The 20,985-nt window shown below is 39.5% G+C and overlaps 1 long non-coding RNA gene across 1 annotated transcript; it reads right to left on the reverse strand.

The window, feature by feature from the left end:
• Positions 1-5,995: 5,995 nt before the first annotated feature.
• Positions 5,996-18,664, reverse strand: LOC106947200 (uncharacterized). The gene is made up of 2 exons (XR_001424942.1): positions 18,560-18,664; positions 5,996-6,811 (listed from the first exon to the last, which is right to left on the reverse strand). It is a non-coding gene; the product is annotated as an uncharacterized LOC106947200 (long non-coding RNA).
• Positions 18,665-20,985: the final 2,321 nt, after the last annotated feature.

The following is a 20,985-nucleotide window of genomic DNA, read 5'->3' on the forward strand; positions in this document are numbered from 1 at the left end:
GGTATTCACGTCCTGCTATGATGAAACACAAGTGGTACATTCTGATTGTAACACCTGTTGGTTGAGAGGCACCCGGCTAAATCTGAGCCCTGACCTTGGCTGCCATTCAATTTGTCCGCTGACCCAGTGAAGTGCTTGGAAGTGCATGAGTGCTGAAACAGCTGCACCAGAATCCCGTAGCTGCAGTCTGTCTCCATGTGTTTGTGAAAACTCTTAAAGTTCTTATAGTCAAATACCATTTCTGGTATTGACTATAATCTCTCCTTCTGCTAGCTGTCTATTCTCATGGTCGACTGGATAAAGGTCTAGTGTTTGTAAGCAGGACCTGCTTTACTACCCCAACAAATACCGTATATTGTTTTGTGCTTGTGCAAGATGGACAAACGAAAGATTTAAAAGGCAGTATTGTGTATTTTCCAGGCACAGAGTGCCATTTTATAGCACAATCAAATAACAATGTCACCTTCAGTTGTAATAGAAACACTATACATATGTAAAACATGATTTAAAATAAGTTTAACTTTGAAATTGGGCCTCTTTCTTTTTAAAAAAAACCTTGCTTTTCCTGAAACTCTGCTTTCAGGAAGTTATCACAGACATCTAACTTTTAATTCAATTCAATTAAAGAATATGTCACCTATCCCAAAGGGAAAGCATATTATTCAAGCATATGTCTTGCAAAGAATCTGAAGAGGCCTCTCACTAGTCTCCTGACTATCATTGCATGCTAACAGCTCAATATCTGGGCAGTAATGTTTCCTGGGTGACACTATCAGTTGTTGGCAAGCACCACTAATCCAAATCATTTGCTTTTGCTACTCCTCTTTAAATTTCTATCTGGCTGAATGGTTTGAAAGATGTTGGAGTAGGGGATATGATCTTTGCCCACTGTGATTGATAGAAGTGATGGTGTGAACTCCCGCCATCTCTCTCTGCTCTTTGGTCCTGCTCTGCACCCCCGAAGCCTCATTTTCAACTATTCTGGGATTTGGGTCAGGTATTATTTGAGCTTTTGAGATGCTAATCAGTTGCTCTCAGTTGTAACTGCTTATCCTTTCCGGATTGCAGATTAGCTTGGGGATGGGGGGGGCACACTGTGCACATAAATACTTATTTACAATGGCAACCTGGAGAGACTAATTACCTAATGTGCATTTTTGTGGAAAAAAGAGGGAGCTGGTGAGAGAGAGCCCACTCTGAGAACCCCAGCTGGGATTTAAACCCAACAACTTGTTGCATTTCAACAAGTAAAGAACTATCTTGTGGTTTAGCAGAGAGCAACAACATACCCTCAACTTAATGAAATAATCTTTTATTATTTTCATAAAAAATAACAATATAGTCTATAGGAAACATGATATGCATCACTGCATATGATAATCAGTGATTTTTTTAATGTATCTGTCCCATTTGTTGATTTATTTTTTCAAAATAACTTTTTATTTTTATTTTTTCCTCCTTAGTCATCATTGAGTTTGCTGGTTGGTGGAGGTTTTTTGTTTTGTTTTGTTTTTTAACCAGCAGTCAGTGACCCTGACGAATAACAATGATTTTATTTGAGTTATCATGGAAATTAAAACATTCCTATCCAAGGCGCCTTTGATCATTTTTATGGCCACAAATTATTTTCATTCCCAATCATTAAAGCTTCAAGTCATCTTTCATGGTAAAATCCCATGACTAAAAAGTCGATTTAGATGTAATTTGTCACCTGAGGAAGGACATAGTCATAATATCATCACATCATCAGCTTTAAATGCTGCAGTGAAGGTAGAAGCTGAATTTATCCAAACTATGCTAACACAGTTTAATAAAAGGGAATTGTGCGCTTTTTATCTTCACAGAAATGTGGCATCCTCTCAGTCTCTGGCAGAGCATCAAATGAGTCTCAGTGGCAGTGTGTGTGTGTGTGTGTGTGTGTGTGTGCGTGCGTGCGTGTGTGTGTTTTCATCAGTTACACAGTGATGACCTCTAACACTGGTCACAAGTACAGTTTTGATCAAGTGGCAGCAGTTCTTGTCTGCAGAATAAATATGTTGCCACCCTTGTAATGGGGGCATGTCTTCCTAATTGTAACAGAAACACAGTGAGCCAGACTTACGAGACATTTGATCCTTTTTTTTTTCTTTTTTTTTTACCGTCAACACCTTATAATAAAATATTAATATATTTTGAACATTCCTACATTTTGACACTTTAAGCTTCAAAGTATTTTATTTGGGTTTTATGTAATAGATCAACACATGCATTTGTATTCAGGCTCCCTGAGTCAACAATTTGTGGAATCACATTTTACTGCAAGTCTTTTGAAGTATTTCGCAACTAGTTTTGCACATTGAAATTTCGACTCATTCTTTTTCAGTTTAGAGAGACATTATCTTTTCATACTTTGCTGCAAATTCTGAAGTTTAGTTTTGATTCTGGACTTTGACTAGGTTATTCTAACTCATAGATATGCTCTTATCTAACCCATTCTTTTGTAACACTGAATGTTTAGCGTTGTTTTCCGGAGGGCGAACATCCATCTCAGTCTTTAGTCTTTTCCAGTTTTCATCTATCTCCCTTTAAACTAAAAAGCTTCATCTAAAGAAAAGCAGACGTTATGACTACTTTTCTAGATAGATGACTTTTGAAAGTGATTGGTTCTTCTGGAAACTAACAAACTTTTGAGCTTTATTTCTAAAAAAAAAAAATAAAAAAAAGATTTCAAATTCAAAAGCCAGAAGATTTTCCTTCTACTTCACTATTATGCTTTGTTTTTGTAAATCAATCATATAAAATTCCAATTCAACACAATCAAATTTGAAAAAAATGTGACAAATTGTGGAGCAGTTCAATGGATGTTAATACTTTTGTATGAAACAGAATAAAAAGTCGCTGAAGGACAACATCCAGTCACCTTCGTGGCTCCTGCACTGCTTTTGGATGCTGACTGTTCTGACACATACGAAAAGAAGGCAAAACATTTTGAATCAAAACTGCTATTGAACGCAATTAAAATTAAGCATCACTGAGTGAATTCAGTGAAACTGGCTGCTGGGTGTCAGTCCTTTTCAGCCCAAAGATATTTGTTCTACATTTTATTAGTTATAATTAAAAAGCAAGTAGTCAAAGTGTCAAGAATTTACTATCTGGCTCAAAATCAACAATGCCAGGAAATGACAGACAGCTGAATTTATTTCCACCACCACCAATTACTCAGGCCACATGAAATGGGCCCCATCATCCAGACGGTCTGCGGTATCAGCGCGCCATCTTAAAGCAGGGATGATGAAGCATCCCTTGAAGTCAAACACTGATAAGTGATTTTAGCGGATAAGACTTTGCAGATAGACCACAGCAATAAGAAACCAAGTTTAACATGTGGCTTGGAGATAGCTAAGTTGTTCACGGTTTTGACTTCACGTTTCCCTTTCTTCCATCCTTCCTGTTTGACTGTAAGCGTTGGAAAAGTCACAGTCCTCCAGCATCAAAAAGAATCTGGCATTTATTTTGAGCTTTGAAAATGGGTTTAGTTCTTATCGCTGATGGTGTGCATGGTAATTTGCACCTTGACTCTCGCTCATTCTTCTGAGGTTGGTTGCATGCAGTTTGTGTGTAAACGTTAAGATTTGTGTGAAATAATGATAGAGAGTTGGAGTGATGTGGCAGCGCACTCCTAAACGTGTGTGTGTGTGTGTGTGTGTGTGTGTGCCGTCTCCTTCTGTTCTGACAGCCTGAGAGTAAACAGAAACAATATTAATCCCCCCTTTTGCTCCCCCTGCCCTTGTGTTTTCGTCATTTTTAATAACACGGTTTCTATTCAACAATTAATCCAATTAACAAGGATTCAGATAATTAATGAACATGCGTTCAACCTCTTTTGAGGAGAGGCTGTTAGCACAGTCACAATGAGCTCGGAGAGAGCGCCCTGGGTTTTCGACTCAAAGTATGCTGATGGAGACAATCGGGCTCCTCGGCAGGGGCCCCGAAGCTTGTTGCGGCTCGCCTCGGGGGCTGCAGGCAGAGGAAGTGAGCGGGAGCCGGTGATGATGAGGTATGGTTCAGTTCTGATAATGCCTGTGGCTGTGAAGGAGGCGAACAGCCTCTGATATACAAACAAGAACAACATCGCTCATTCTTTCTTCTGACTTGTGAGTTTGGGGACTGTGGGGAAAACGTGCTGGCAGAATCTAGGTCATTTACATCTTGAGGAAGGTGGGAGTGGAGCAGAAATTAAATAAATGCCTCTCTAGAAACTAAAACATACACAGAGAATAAAGAGAAAGTACACACCTATCATTCATTGCAACATCAACAGCCACTTTATTAGATACACCTTACTAGAAACAGGTTGGAGCCCGTTTTACCTCCAGAAGTGTTTTAATTCTTGGTGGCACAGATTCAATAGTTCTTTGTCCAAATTAAAAGTTTCATGCAGCTGCTGCAGATTTGTTTCATCTGTAGCTGCGTTTCCATTACAAATGAGTGCAAGTCCTCGTAGAAAAAGCACAATTTTGCATTTGTGGTGCTTCCATTAAATAAGAAATTAAATTAAAATTTGTGAATAAGCTTGTAACGCAATGTCATGGCAGCGACGGATGTAAACACTTGCATGAGATACGTACATTTTTATTCCCTTCATATCAATTGAAGAAATTATGCAATTTTTCATAAACATAAATTTTATTTTGAGTGTTTACATTGTATTAGGTGAAACATTTCAATATATCATTATATCTATTTAAATATACATTTTGGTGATCTACCAACTTTAAAGTCAATTTAATCACCTTTCCTGTTCAGTCCGATGCTCACTTTGAAGCCAACATCATCACATCATGTGATTGGCTGATTCAGTATTTGTGAACTTGTGTACCTAATAAAGTGGCCAGTGAGCGTGTCGCTTGTTTCACCAGCATGACAGAGGCCCAAATCGCTCAGAACAACCTTCTGTTGCATTTGTTAGTGACTGGAGATTGTTTATCTACAGATCACTGAAAGCAACACGAAGATCTGGAGGGTGAGAGCAAAACTAATGAGAAAGAAATAAAAGCAAAGGTAGCTCATGCTGGGCAAAGTTCGCTAACCCCACAGGGTTTACTTTGTAGTCTGTAAAGCAAAATTCAATAAGAAGCTTTAACTTGCTCTGTGCACGCCTTGTTTTTGATGCCATTATTGAAGAAACAATACAAATGCTTCAGTCATTAAGACAGGATGCAACATATGTGCCTGACTGTGTCGAGACGCAGCCTCAGGCCTCTCACTGAGAGAAATTAACCACACGGAAGAGATGTAGAAGGACTATTCTTAGTCTGAGACGATTTTACTACACATTCAATGCAAGACTGGGTTGACAGTTAAATAACACACTCATACATACTCTATTTGTTTATATAAAAACAGTGATAATAACCTTTAAGAGACAAATCATTATGCTGCGTTCGTAAAGATTCAATCAGCAAGCAGCAGATTTGGTGTTTCACACAACTCTGGGCGGCAGAAATCTGTTGGCAGCACTGATGAACATCTCAGCCATCTGTCAGAGATTTTAATCAACCCAAATCGCTCTGTTCCGACTTCATTTTACCTCTCGTTTTATTAAGCTTACAGAAACACAAACTGCAGTAATAACTAATGCTTTTAGCTGCAGGGCTTGGAGCAATTAAACAGATGCAGGCTCACAGGAAAACCAAACGACTTCCCTGCACACGGTGAGCACTGGTGTTGGAATACAAACACAAATTTCAATTTATTTATTTTGTTGGTATTTTTTATTTTATTTTGTAGGTCAAATTAAAGTATGTCACTCATAAACATTAAGTTTAAGGAACATGAACTGTCAGATTACATGAAAAAACATCGATGAAACTCCAGTCTTATCATAGATTCTATTGGATATACATCTTGACTTTGACTAGGCCATTCCAATGCATGCATATGCTTTGATCAATGCATTTTTAGAATCATTTTCCAGATGGAAGCTGCACCTCCTTTCCAATCTCAATTGTTTTTACAGTCTCTGTTTAGCTCTATCCATCTTCACATCAACTTTGACCCCACAGTATGATGCTGCTACCACCATGTCCCAGGATAACTTGGCTGAACACAAATATATGTCAGACTTTGAAGATCATAGAACATTTATTTTCCTTTACAGTTGTGCATTTTCTTTGTTTGGGTCTATCGTGAAATCACAATAGAATAAACTAAAATGTAAAGATGTTCAAGGGGTGTGAATACTTTTTCTATTCCTAGAATCTTGCCATTATTTTCTTATATTTTTACACTGGTAAGCACTTATTTTTAACAATTTTATGAGGTGAGAGAATTGTTTTGCAGGTCTATACCTGAAAAAGGTAGAAATGTTGCATCTGGGAACATAAATTAATTTATTCAGTTTCCAAAAATTGAAGTGAATCCTAGACTCTTAAAAAAAAAAAAAGAAAGAGAGAGAATAGTATGGATTTTGTTGTTGTTTCAGTTCTTCACAAATGAGACTATGCTGCAGAAAAAAGGTTATAGTTTCTGTTGGATTATTTCTGAACAATAAAAGGTGGCATGAGGAAAAAAATATCTATCACAATTCATTCAGCTGGTGCTACATTCCAGCTCTGCAGTGTTTCCAATAACCCTTTCCTCTCCGCCGTACACCGTTCTGTATTTTGCTAAAGGTCACCTTGGGTGTTGTAGAGTAGATGGTCCAATGGTTTGGCAATCTGGTGACGAAAATACCTGTTGGCGCCTGAGACATGGCGAGGAGGACAGCTGGAGCTACTTATGACAGACGGCTGAGATGGGAAAACCTCCCGTCTGGACTCCTACCTTTAACCTGCACAACACACGTAAAAATCACAGGAAGGGAAACTTAAAAGTGGCCGGAGATAAACAAGTTCCACACCCTCCTCATCCTCCTCCTTGCGGAGCGCTCGCTGGTGTCATTACAGCTCAGAGAAGTCCAGCTGACGCCGCGTCTGTCTCGAATTGTTAACAGCGAGGATCCGCTCCGCATTTGTTTACCTGCCTGTGTGAGCGTGCTCGCTAACCCATGGCGGGGAAAGAAATGAGTGTTTGTGAGAGATAAAACCTGAGAGGAGGAGGATAAAAACCGATCACAGAAAAAAGAAAGCGCTGCGAAGGAAGAGTGACAAAAGGAAAGAGGCAGAGGATTCTCATTGATTGAATCTGCCCAGAGAGGCATTGATACTGTGGCGGGGTCTGAAGTTTCACAGAAAGAATCAAAAACACTGAAGGATGAATCCACCATTACACATACGTTCTGCTTTTAGCTTTTCTGCCATAAATGTTTCAGATGATCAAACATAACAGACATAATGAATTAACTGTGATTGACCTCAGTTAATCTAGTCACATCCAGTTACGATTATTGCCAGACCTTAATCTAAAATGACTTATAGAACCTGTGTGACAGCATGAAGTCGACCAAATGATGTAAATAAAACACAGATACATGGAAATTCAAGAACTACGGAGCCCCTTAGGACACATGGGGGAAAAATGTTCTTTTGCGCTACCTCGCAAAAGTGTTGCATTCCATCATAATAAGTTTCGCAATAAATGAGCAAATACACCCAGGTCTGTTTTGTATACAGACACAAATGTCAGTTTAAAATTGCAAATATATACACATTTAAAGAGCCTCAGTGAAAGCGTGTTTATGTATTCTTAATACTTTGGTGCAAAAAGGAATACAATACTTTTGTCAGGTAATGCAAAAGAAAAAGAAAAAGAAATCCTCCATGTCCCCTAGGGGACTCCGTAAAGAACAGACAGGAAACAAAGTGAACTATATCAGTCTGGAATAGGTTACAAAGTGATTTCTGAGGATTTTGAATTATTACGTAGTAGGTAAATCTCTACTGCGCCATTCTGTTGGACACATCTCAGTTTCTCCCCAGATAAGGAAGGAGTCTATAAGCATATGTGAAAAAGAGCAATCGTTCCCAGGAGAGCATTTATTTCTGTTGCACATCACAATCCCCTCGCTGCAGATCCTAACAACCTGCCTTTTGAGAGGAAACCACAACCACCAAAATAAGAGCGACAGGAGGAGAAGAAGCAGGAGACAAAATAAAAAGAGGAAGTGAGCAATAAAGAGGAAGATGGATGAAGACTTCCTGAATGCTTAATAAATCTGTCACTGGTTGGAGCCGAAACGTGCAACGCACAATCCAGCTTTGATCAAGTGTGACCCTCGTGGATAAATTATGGGATTTTCAACATGGATAGAAATTACAAGTAAACTGGGGCATTCCCATTCAGCTTGTTTGTTCAGATAAGGGAGTGTGGTGATGTTGTTAGGTGACAGCTGTCGGCTCCATTCTCTTGTTTTTCACTCTGGAGGAAGAAAAAAAGCTAAGAATGTGGTTTCATCTTCAGTTTTCTCCTCCCTCTGTAGATAACAGATCCTAAATCTCAGCTCTTGGTTGATGCAATCTTATTCGCAAAGTGACACAACATCTCATTTCCCTCCGTCCGCCGTCTCGACGCAGGTCACACATCCTCTCCTTCTCTTCCTTTCTCTCCATGTTGGATTCCTTTTAGACTGTCGGTCTTCTCGTTTCTCTTAGGTGTAGCTAATCACTGTGTCTTTCCCTTTATTCAACATGTTCTCCTCCTCAAACACAATCCAAAAACAGCATCATGCTGCTATAATTGTCTTTCCCTTCCATCCTCAGACTTGGCCTTTTCTCTGCTTTCCACTGTCTTTTTTTCCCCCTCGTCAACAGAAAGCTATCGCCATGTTTGTGTAGCTTTTGTTGTGCAGCTCAGTGCCGCATAAAAGCCTTTGTTGGCCTGCCATAACAGTGATGCGGCGAGACGAAGATGCACAAGGACAAACTTGAACTCCATGAAGCCCACTTTAAGAAAATTGCGTCTGATTGTGACGCAGCGCCTCAACCTGAAGGCAGCAGAGAGGAGCCAGACGTCCTGTGCTTATCTGAGCCATGCTGATCAGTGTGGCCGTGTGAATTCTGCACATCGTGGCAATGCTTGTGGTGCTTTCCACGGCGAGATGACTTGAATTTGTGCCTCAGTGGGAGCTATGGCCGGCTGTAGGGCAGCAGCAGCTGTTGTGAGAGGCGGCGCTAACTTAGCTAATAATAGTCGTAGAGCTGAGTGAGTGCCAATGGGCCCCACATCATGTAGAGTTGACCATCGGGGTCCAGTTGCAACGAAGAGCAGCAATCAGGTCAGGTCCTGGATTACAGATCATAGCTTCCCTGCTTGTAGGGAGGAAGGCCAGTGGAGGTCTGTGGAAAACATAAAAAGTTATTGCATGACACATGAATAAAGTCATGCCAAGAAACTATTAATTGTAGAGATACAAGAGGTTTTGATCACTTTTATGGAATGCTGCAACAGATAAGACTGTTGCAGCACTGCTAAATGCTAACATTATTTAGCTAAATGCTAAATAATGTTATTTTGAATTGGAACAAATTAAAAATGCAGTGTTTATGGAAACAAAGTAGAAAAGAAAAATATATTGTTGACCCGAAAACTGTCTCAAATGTTTACCTTCTAAAAAAATGCAGAACAGTTTCTTGACTCTTTGGGTTGAATGATTTTCATTTTGTTGGTCTAGAAAATGTTTTAGTCTCAGCAACAACAGAAACTTTATTTAAAATGCCTTTGTGTACTTAGTCATGAACGTGTCTGATTTGAGTAAAAATTTCAAAAACTCAGTTCACATTGCACAGATTAATTGCAGTGATGTGCAACAGAATTATTGCATATTTACAGAGCAATAATGTGTTTGTTCCTCAGTACATATTACAATATTTTCCTGAATGCTGCTAAAACGTTGGTTTTTAAATTACAATTTTTATCATAGGCATGCATTTATGACACTGCTGAATTACAGATATAAATTGATTTTACCACAAGTACTTTTAATTTTTCAATAGGGTGCCGGTTTTCTAAGTATCCAAGCCCTCAGACAACATTTTTCCTTACTATCCTTGTAAATCATTACATTGTGGACTCACACTGGAGCTGGAGAGCTTTCTATCAGTTCTATCATTTTGTATAACATAAAGTTCCACTTGTAGCATTTTTACTCCTTGTTAATTTTCAGGTGTTCTTGGCTGCCTTAGGCTTACCTTTGAACTTTGATGATAATTTACATTTTCTCATCCTCAGACATAAAAGTGTATATAAAGTATAAGGCCCTACAAGCCTGAAGACCAATAAAAAAGGAGATGTAAAAATATATTTTAAGCCACATGATGTATAAAACTGATTAGTTTTCAACTCTTTTAATTTAGCTTGATAACACACTAAAATGTAACATGCAGAACAATTAAATCTTGTCGAAATAAGTGTATTGTGCTTTATTCAAAAAGCAGGGAGAAAATGGAAAAACTCAAAAGCTAATGTAAAAATATGTTTAAAAAAGAAAAAGATATGAAAAAATAGCAAAATATGTGAGAAAAAGTAAAAAAGAAGCAAATGTATCTATTTTCTCTTTAGTATTTGTTTCAGCATTTAATAAAAAAGTTTTAATTTTTGGGTCAGACAGTTTCAGTCCTCTATGTTTACTAATTCTCTAAATTTATAATTATATGCATCCTAATTGTTTAACTGAATGAGGCTAACTCTAAACGTATAGAGGGATCAGATCAAGTCGTTACAATACCATCAACTTGACATTTTATCTTAAATATCTTTTAATAAGAATGAACAAACAACATTTAAAATAAAGGAACAAAGGGCTTTGGGAATCCTCTTGGCTGAAAATAACAATGTGCCTTTATCTGTGACAGATAATATCTGCTGTTGGGAAGCAGAGCAGGATGTTATAGCCTGTTCTCTATGACCGCAGGAAATACACTGAATGTGCTGCAATTTATTTTCTGCTGTATAGTGGGGCACCTGCAGTCACAGAATGATCAATAGCTCATCATGAGGAAGGGGAAAAAGGTCAGAATATTATGATTAGAATCATTTTAACTCTACTGTAAACGTGTTGTTGGTGGTTTTTTCTCCTGTGTGAGAACATGGCGAGATAAGGAAGAAATTCAAGCAATGCCATGCTGTGTGTTTCTGGCCTGCAGGTCTGAGGCAGTCATGCGGCCATGCTGTTGATAGACCAAATAAACTTGATGTTTGCCTCCATTTCTGTTCATTACCCAGCTCATTTTGTTAGGCGCATGAGCAATTACAGCTGGCTGCTGTTGTTTAGCATTGTTGGCTGTTACTGTGTGTATGTTGAAATGTGATGTAATGTTTTGGGGCCGTAAATTCAATAATTTGTGGTGACTCCATCCTTAGGGAGGCTGAAAGAAATTCTCTATAATGTTAGAATTAAATCTTGAACACTGGGTGAATCAAAAAATCTTATTTATTCAAGCAAATTCTATTCAGAAACATGCCATATCAAAGTGACCTATTTCACATGTTCACTTCTGTTTATTATGATTCATTTTAGAGATAATATAAACCCAAAATTCACTTTCACTGAAAATCTGAATATAACATAAAAACAATAAAAAGCGTTTTTAATCCAGAAATGTCATGCAAGCGATTTGGAAGTTATCCAGCAGGCAGTCAACAGGCCGTTGCTAAAGAAGCTAGCTGTTCACAGATGTCAATGGAAAGTTAAGTGGAAGGAAAATGTGTGCCAGAGAAAGGTGCACAAGTAACAGGCGGTGACGGCAACCTTTAAAGTATTTTGAAGCAAAACTCATTCAGTAACATAAAAGAGATTCACCAGGTGTGGACTGCTGCTGGACTCAGAGTTTAAACATACAGACGGATCCAGGACTTGTGCTAGAGCTCTCACATTTCTTATAAACTAGAGATGTCTCAAAGTGCCTTACCTAACCTGAAAAAAAATACTGAATTGCTGCTCAACAGTCCACAAAGTAAGAAAATACATTTTTCATCATTTAGAAACCAAAGGAGCAGCGTCTGGAGAATTGCTGCTGCTTGAGATTCATCATGATGTTTTCATGATCAATGAAGATTTAAACCATGTTATCTGCTGTCACTGATATATAGCAGATCAAAATGGCAGAAAATGCATTTTCAAATGTATTGATATGTATTAATGCTCTCAGGAAAGTAATAGTGGGGAAAATAGCAAAAATAAAATGCCAGGGTTTTTTTTTTTTTTACCATCAATAACTAAAACTTCTAACAATGAAAAATCTAAATTCTTATGAAATTTTTACAATAAATGATAAACGATTTGATGAATGCCCACCCAGGCCAACATTTACATTAAATCACTGAAATCATCTACTTTTGATAAAACTCTGATTTATTGCTATGCATCTGTGTGCAAAACCAAGAGAGAACAAAAAAAAAAACAATTAAAGAAAGCTCATAGTCAAACAATAATATACCATCTAATACGCTTTATTTTTTTTTCTCTCACCATCTTTCTGTTTCCAAGCTCTCCTGCTGCTGCCAGCCTGTGGCTCAGTAAAATTGGACAGGTGAAGCGGGACAGCGGGGCGTCATTGATACAGTTCGACAGAACTGCAGGCTATTCAGGGTTCGATCTGCTCATTAACCGAGAACAGAGGTGAAAACGCGCCCTCCCCTCCCCTCCCCCCATCAAGGTGCGTGCTCTGTATTTGCTTTGCTTTTCATGCTCAGTTATTGAGGTAAAATATGCATTTTTTTTCTTTTTTGGGTGAAAAGAGAACCTCCTTTCACTCGTTCCTTGTTGCCAAGATCAAGCAGCAGGCAGAGAGCAGCTCATCTGTGTGGAACGCCTATTCAGTAACATTCTTTTCAGGATGTGCTGAGGTTGAAATATGGGCATTATGAACCTGTCTTCTGGTTGAGAATAGATTCCTCCGCAGGCCTGTAAAGTTGCTTTTGCAGGAGACATGACTTATACTAAGAGACAGTGCAAGTGTCCTTGTGAGTTTCAGAAATCAATTACACTATGTTTCCCCTGTGGACTGCAGGGCCGTATATGTATATGTGTATGTGTCAGAGTGGGAGAAATATGGCTGCTGAGTCGTGCGCTGTGTCTGCGGAAAAGTTTGACTTTAATGCATTTGGTGATAAACCGGCTCCAACGGCAGAAGATGCTTGCATAGTTACTGATTGGTCTTGGTGAACAAACAACGCGTCTCGGCTTCACGCTCAAATGCTAACAAATGAGCCCGCATGTGCTCACCAACGATCAGTGTGGGACACGCCGAGTTCAAAGCATGTTCACCAAACACGTGTGTGTGCGTGTGTGTGTGTGTGCATGTTAATCTGGAGGAATGCTGTCAGTCGTCATTGCTGAGCGTCGTCCCCTGCGTGTTTCGGCAGCCTCTGTCTCCAGCTGGGTTTGTGACAGAATGGGTACAGTAGTACAACACAAAACAATGCCACACTATCTGCATCAGCGCAGTGTTTATCACATCTCTCTCTGAAACAGCATTTGGAGATTATCAAATGATATCTTTAGGTGTTTCATTAATGCATGTCTCACATCCACATGCAGGCTTTACAGGCAAAAGGAGAAGATAAATTACATGAATAAAAGTTTTCCTTTTTTTTCACTCCGGCTGCCTTAAATCTGAGCTCACAGTGGCTTCATTTTCCTCTGACTGAAGGAAAAACAAACACTTTATTCTGGAGTCAAGCACCATGGGAGGTAAGTGTTTGACAGTCAAAGAGCATCTTTGGTTTGGAAATGAATAAAACACTCTGAAACTTTGAAGCAAAACTCAAAGAATATTTTTTACAGCTTGTCCACACTGCAAAAAATACTAACTGTGACCAAATGAGATTCTAAAAAAGGTCATTTGCTAAAAGATCAACACACTCTGAGCTGTTTTTAAGCCAAAACTGTAGAAAAATATATTTTGCATTTAAGCTTTATTTTATTTGTGTTTTTGCAACTTGTAATGTATTTCTAATAGTGTATAAAATAAGCTTAAATGAAAAATCAGCAGAATGTGCCAATGTTTTGATCCAATTAATTGTCAGAATAATCATTGATTACTTAAGAAATTGTTAGTTGCAGCCCTATCTGGCACCGAAGCAGAACTTTTGAGTCCAATGGGTTTTGTGCCATCCACAAAATCCATTGGACTTTGGATTGGAGCTGACCAATCATCAGGCAGGTAGTCATAATGGTATGTATGACTGGTGTATCTAGAACATCTAAGAAAAAACAGAAAAACAACATAAGAGAACCAGCAGCCTCCAAATGATTTTTTTTGATCTGGTCAGGAATGCTCTCCGAGTCAGAAGAAGATGGAGAAAAACAAATCTAACTCAGCTCAGTCTGGGTCACGCTGGTGTGTGAGGTTAGCGTGAAGGCTCAGAAAGCGCCACCTGCAGCCACGCAGCGCTGCTTAGCTTAGATTTGGCAAACGCCATCCTTCCGTCTGGCTTCAAACCCAGTGGACAGGCTGAATCTAATTTGGTCCTCTGCTGCTGACTGTAGGGACCGAGCGGCAGAAGAGTTTTTAACTGTTTGACTGGAAGTTTAATGAGGCGGCCCGTGGAGAGGAGGACGCACAACTTAGCGACGGCTCTGCTGCTGCACGATGCTGCACCGCTGCACACGAGGCATGAGCAATGACCTGGAATGGTGCTGCACAGGTAGGAGTGTCAGTTTGTGCTGCCCAAAAAACAACAAAGAACTGCTAACTAATCAGCTCTGCGCTCACATTTTTCAGAGAGAGCTGGAGTTTTCAATCACAATTTACATCTGAAATGCAACAATACACTCATGACCGATTGTAATTGTAACAAGAAAGCTGTAAAGCCCTCCCTCTCCCTGCGGATACTCACACACACACGCTCACACTCACACTCACAAAGACAACACAGTAAAACATCAGAAGCCTAGTGCGCTCGGGGAACTTGTTATCGAAAACACATTCCTGAGGTTTTCAGCTTCCACCCCTTTCCTTTGCACACACACACACACACACACACACACCCACACACACACACACACACACACACACCAACGCAGATGGTGACTTTATCAGCTCACTGCAAACTGCCAATCTCTTGCCATGGCACTCGGGGCTCAAAATACAATTCTTTTTTTTTTCTTGAACAACAAGACAGGAATGGACCTGCACGCCGGCGTCAAAACTTTGTTCAACAAATAAAGATTTGCTTGCAAAAATATCCTGGAAAGCAAAAGGATTGATTTTATTTCTGGATGCTGTAAAACTGAAGAAAGAGAAACAAACCAGTGTTTTGATCAAAAAGGGAGCTGCAGCAAAACATATATAGATCCAGAAGAGAAGAAGTGAAAAATTAAAGGGAGCAGTTACATGTGGTTTGGCCCCCCACCCCCTCTTCACCAGTAATTAGACCTGAAGTGAAAAGCGGGTATTAAAACCTGACGACTCCTCTCCAACCGCCCGTCCTTTAGTCCTTCTCAATCTTTTCTAATCTCTCATCTTCCCTGCCTTACCACCCATCCATGGCCTCCTCATTAAAACACTCAAAAAGCTGGTCTCATAAAGTGGGCAGAAACACTCCTAAGATCTGAGTCTATTGCACTTTCTTTCTGTTTGGGGCTCACTGGACATGAGAGCAACGCAGGAAACCATGTTCAGTCCAACTGGAAACTTTTACAGCTTCGGCTTTGTTTAGCTGCTATTTACTGTTTTCTTTTTAGAGAGTCCATTTACATGAAGGAATGCAGATTTTAGTGGCTGTCTTTTCAGCCATTTTGGAAATCAGGCACCAGCTGCCCACATCACAGACTTCTGCACTCAACTAGTGAGCAAACAGTTACAGCGCTCCGCAGTGCACACCAGGGGCCTCATGTCGCTGGGGGTTACATGGCACACCAACGGAAAATGGTGCAGAAACTATAGATAGTTTTCAAACATTTTTACACATAAAATCTGAAAAGTGTGGCTTATAATTTGTATTTATCCTCCCTGAGTTGATAGTTTGTTGAAGCATCAACTGGGGTATGTCTATCAGCTTTAAACATGAAAACATGGAGAGTGTACATTGGTTTTTAGGTTTTGTCACAGTTTCTTAGTTGGATTTATATCTGGGCTTTGACTAGGCTGTTCTAAGACATGAATTGTTTTGATCTAAATCATTCCACAGCAGCTCTGGCAGTATGTTAAGGGTCTTTCTCCCATCTCTAACAGGTTTTCCAGGACTGGCCCAATGTCAACTGACTGGCTTTTCTGTTTTTTCTAAAGAAAAGCATCTCAACTGCATGATGCTGCCACCACCATGTGCCAAGGTGGGAATGGTGTTCAGGATGATTTGTATATTCTGTTAGTGTAAAACAATAAAATCACATCAAAATACCATCAAGTTTGAGGGAATTTGCTTTTGAAAAACTTCAAGGAACATGAAAACCTTTGCAGAGCACTAGTTGTGTTTAAACAAGAAACACAATTAAAATTACATGTGAATAAGTTTGTTCACATGAGAAGTCATTAAAAACAGGCCATCATCCTTGTCTGCCAGTAGTAGGCTTGTGTGATGCAAAAAACATGTTTCCATAGCAGTTTTGCAAAATACTCTAATTATGATAGAGCCAAAAATCTCCTCATCATAGTGCAAAAAAAATTAAGATTTTCATAAATTGGTGTGCTTTCACTAAACAAATAATTGTTTGTAATTCCCACTTGTGCAATGTACACACAGATAGTGGAAAAATACAGATAGGACTGTGAGGTGGTGTAGTGAGAGTTTCTCTGCCATGTTGGTTTTCTGACATCTTACATCCCAGTAGCCAAAATCTTCCTGGTTTTACACAGAACTGGAAACACACCTGCACTGAATTAGACTGCACCAACAGGGCAAACACACAACAACATCTAAAAAAAGAAACAGGAATAAAATTATTAATCTAATTTACAAACTCATCTACACAACTTAATGGTTTACAAACTAAAACATTTAATACTGGGCTTCTCAAAAAGAAAACTTAAAAAAAAAAATAAAATCTAAATACAATAAAAAAAAAAATAAAACCCTCCATTTGGTTGTACCCAGTGATGACGGCAGTGACATCATACACCCATTTAAACAGGAAATGCTGTGCCGGCTCCTCCTATACACCTGCTCAGGCTGCAGCAGCTAAAGGAACAAAAAATGGCGAGCATAAAAGAAACAAGCAGAACAAATTTACCAGACATGTAACAGAAGAAACAGATTGATATTTATCTAACGGTTTAAAAGTGTTAGCTTTAAAAAACATGAATGGTGACATAATGCTATCACAAACAAACCTGGAGAGTTAACAACAGCAATGTTCAAACCAAAGCATTATAAAAAGATGAAATAAATCAGAAATGTGTTTAAAGTAAATAATGCAAACTGGGGACTGAAAACAATATGCTTTTATTAGTAGAAGGCAAAGATCTGTGACTCGAGTCATTTGGGTATTGCTGTGTGTTGGCTGGAAACTCACCGCCCTGCAAGAGGAGAAATGAGCAGCTAAATCCAGCCCAGAGGGAGAGTTTGGCCTGCAGACGGAGAACATGGAGATCTGGGAAAAAGGTGCAGCCTGGGACCCAACAAAGATCAGACCAGTTTATGGAGGCCTGGGGGTGAAGGCTTGGAGGGGGCGAGAAGGCCTTGCATGGGGGGAATTTTTGCTGTTGCCATATACTGAGCCTTTCAGCTCCAAGTGCACTTCTCTGCTGAGCTGTTGAAGGGGCAGCAGCTTCAAAAGGAGGAGGGCAGGGGAACTCACAGTGATTCTCAATATTTAAAGAGCAGAAAAGGGAGAAGTGTGTTTAAGGAGGGATGGAGGGCAAAGGAAGAGAAGGAGAGGAGGGTGTTAAAAGCTGCCTCTGTGAATGTCCTTCAGCAAAATATCTTCAATTTCAACTTCTCTTTCCTTTTCTTTCCCCACCACGTCCTTTTATTTTCCTTCCCTGCTTTCCTGAAATGTGTGCTGCGTTGGGCAGAAACTGAGAAAAAAAAATCTTTAAAAACAATCACAATAAAAACTCTTGCCCTGCGAGCTGAAGGGGGGCCGCTTGGCAGGAGCTGGATGTCAGCTTCTCCCGCAGCAGAGGAAGGGTCGATACAGGCCGGAAGACACTCAGCGAAGCAACATTTGCAGAACAAACCGCAGAAGAACCTCTGTATCAATCTATGCAGCAATCTGTCCATTCATTTATCACTTCAATCTGGCAACAGTGGCTGTACCACTCCAGCTCTGTTGTGATTTCTGGCAAACCGCAGCAGACCACTAAACTACACAAAACAACAGCTGCAGCCCTTTTCCTCCTCCTTCTTCATCCTCTTCCTCCACCCTGTAGTCCCCATGGTCCTAAACAATCTGTCTTTCCACATCAAGCTGAAGACAAGTCGCCACAGATGGAAGAAGTTCTCAGGGTTCCTCCAAATCTGCAGACCTCAGAGGGTTTATTGGCCATCTCGCTACACCACAGCTGTCCTGTCTGTCACCCAAAGACTGATTTATGTCCATGTTTTAAGGGCGTAATCCCCCATTTTTCTGCAAGGAAGCGAGTGACACACACAGACCGCAGCAGCAGCAGCAGCAGCAGCTTTGGGAAATAAAACTCCGGAAAGCAGAGTTGATTCAACATAGCATCAGCCCACCTGCCATTGTTTCTAATCATCTTACCCTGATTGTGGAGGCTCCTCATGAAAGCAGCTTATTCAGGAGGCCACCCAGCACAATAGCTCTTTCATCACGGCAGCAGGATGCGTGAAGAGGAGATTCACTGAGTCTGAGATTCTGTTGGTTTTTTTTTTATCCAAGAGGTTTGTCCTTGCTGGAAAAGGGAAATGAAGGAATGCAGAGTAAGCTGAAACAGCTTGAGTTCCAGGAATATTTTCTCCACGGCGGTACAGTGGAGTAAGCTTGTTGCCATTCTCACTTATCACCTCCCTGATAATACTCCAGCTGCATATTTTCAGAGCTTGTTATTATCTTAGCACATATTTCACATGCACATACTTCCACTTTTCCCAGAAGAAAATGTATATGTAAGCGAATAAAAGTAAAATAATCAACATGTGGCACCAGGAATAATGGCTTAAAAGCATGCCGAAGGTTGTTTTTGTGCCTCTTCTTGCTCAATTAGATTTTTTGGATTCCGTTTTTGTTCAATGAAACCATGCTTGACGGACAATCAAAGAATAGAGGGGCTCAGTGCTGGTGCGTGTGTGAGACAGAGTGTGTAGGCTGCAGGAAAGAGGTGATGAGGAGTGGATTGGACCACTGGAGTTGGTCTGTGCTTAACAGCAGGGCTCTAATTAAAAGGGCCTCACAGTTGGGCGACAGGCAGGCTTCTCATAAAGAGACTCACACTCTGGCAGAAAGGTGGGAGAGACCAGGTGTGTGTGTGTGTGTGTGTGTGAAAAGGCAAGGAAGAGAGAAAGTGGGGGAGAAGGAAGGAAAGAGTGTGTTGATGTGCCCGTAACTACAGGTGTGTCTGTGAGGGAGGAAGGCGAGGAGGAAAAGACCGGCCCAACAATGTTTATGTAGAGATCAGCAGAAAAACTTCTAGAGAGAGAATAAGTGTGCTTAGATGTTCCCTGTGACATGCAAAGAAGGAACTGGGAAGCAACAGAAAACCTCAGTTTAAGAAAAATACTGGTCCATGTTTGTAAATAAATAAAAAACCAAACAATATCCCATAAGGAAATGAATTTCTGCTAATTTATAAAGCGTCAATTCACAACAAATCATTCAAACATCGTGAAATTCAATGACATACAGTATTTGATCATTATGATACAGTTTAGTCAGCTCAGTTTATTAAACCAGTATGAACACAGACAAGTCGACTGAACTGGACATTTATCAATAATCTGAAAGTGAACAAGTATGAGGCCACAGTGGAAAGAAACGTCTCCAGCAGTGCAGTTTGAGTCATGTGCTATGTTTTTTATTTATTTATTTTTTATCTGCCGCATACGCCCTTCTTACCAATGCCACCCTGGGCAAGTGCCCATGACTGCCAGACAGGGAGAACGTGAATTTATCAGCCACAGTAGCTAAATAGCATTAATTTAAAAACAACAGAATACATTTAATGCTTTAATTAGTCCTTTAAAGACAGTGATTGTAGCTCCCAATGACATAAACACAGGCCTAACAACAAAGATTTGTTCAAAAGATAATATTTTTACTGCTGGAAAATACGGATGTGATTAAAATCCTTTTGCTCTGCTGGAAATTAAACAGTTAATGAGCTGACCTTCAAAATGTAAAACGACCCAGGGATCACTGCACAGGTGAAGGGATTCGGCTGAGCAGGATCCCTGCTGCAGGGTCTCCAGGCTGCCATCAGGCCAGTGTGTCAGGATGAATCCCTGAGAGAAAACAACATTAAAACCAGGTTTTTAGAGTTTTATAGAGTTATTGTCTTCAGCTTTTGATCAGCTGCAGAAGAATGGTTTGACTTTAAATGAATTTGTCTGGTTGCTGTTTGCATTTTCAGGCTCTACTTACAACCTGACTGTGATCCATCAGGGTGAAAGTTCTCAGAATATGATGAAGAGCGTGTTTACAAGGTGTCCAAAAACTGTTGAATTTTGAAAAATAAAAATTAATATCCTGCCTAATTTCTGTTCTTACAGGAAGCCAATAATGTTAAGAAGATGCACAGGGAGTACAAGCAAACTTCCCAAGGCAGAAATTCAAGGATTTTCTTGCTGCATAACATTAGTCCTTAAATTTCAAATGAGCTTACTAGGAGAGAAAATTATGCAAAATCAACTTTTTTGAGCTTTACATCATGTTATAAAATTATTCTACCATCAAAAACTAGAATAGTTTTCTTAATGGTTCAAAAAGACTTTTTATTGTAGAGTGCTGATATTATTTTTGAACCCTTATTTATTGTAGAGTGTTGATTTTATTTTTAAACCATTTTTTTTATTGTAGAGTGTTGATATTATTTTTGAACCCTTATTTATTGTAGAGTGTTGATTTTATTTTTGAACCATTTTTTATTTTAAAGAGTGTTGATATTATTTTTGAACCCTTATTTATTGTAGAGTGTTGATTTTATTTTTGAACCATTTTTTATTTTAAAGAGT

The sequence above is a fragment of the Poecilia latipinna genome, unplaced genomic scaffold (genome assembly GCF_001443285.1).
Source record: "Poecilia latipinna isolate Pla-1442-1.1 unplaced genomic scaffold, P_latipinna-1.0 Scaffold228, whole genome shotgun sequence".
Lineage (NCBI taxonomy): Eukaryota > Metazoa > Chordata > Actinopteri > Cyprinodontiformes > Poeciliidae > Poecilia > Poecilia latipinna.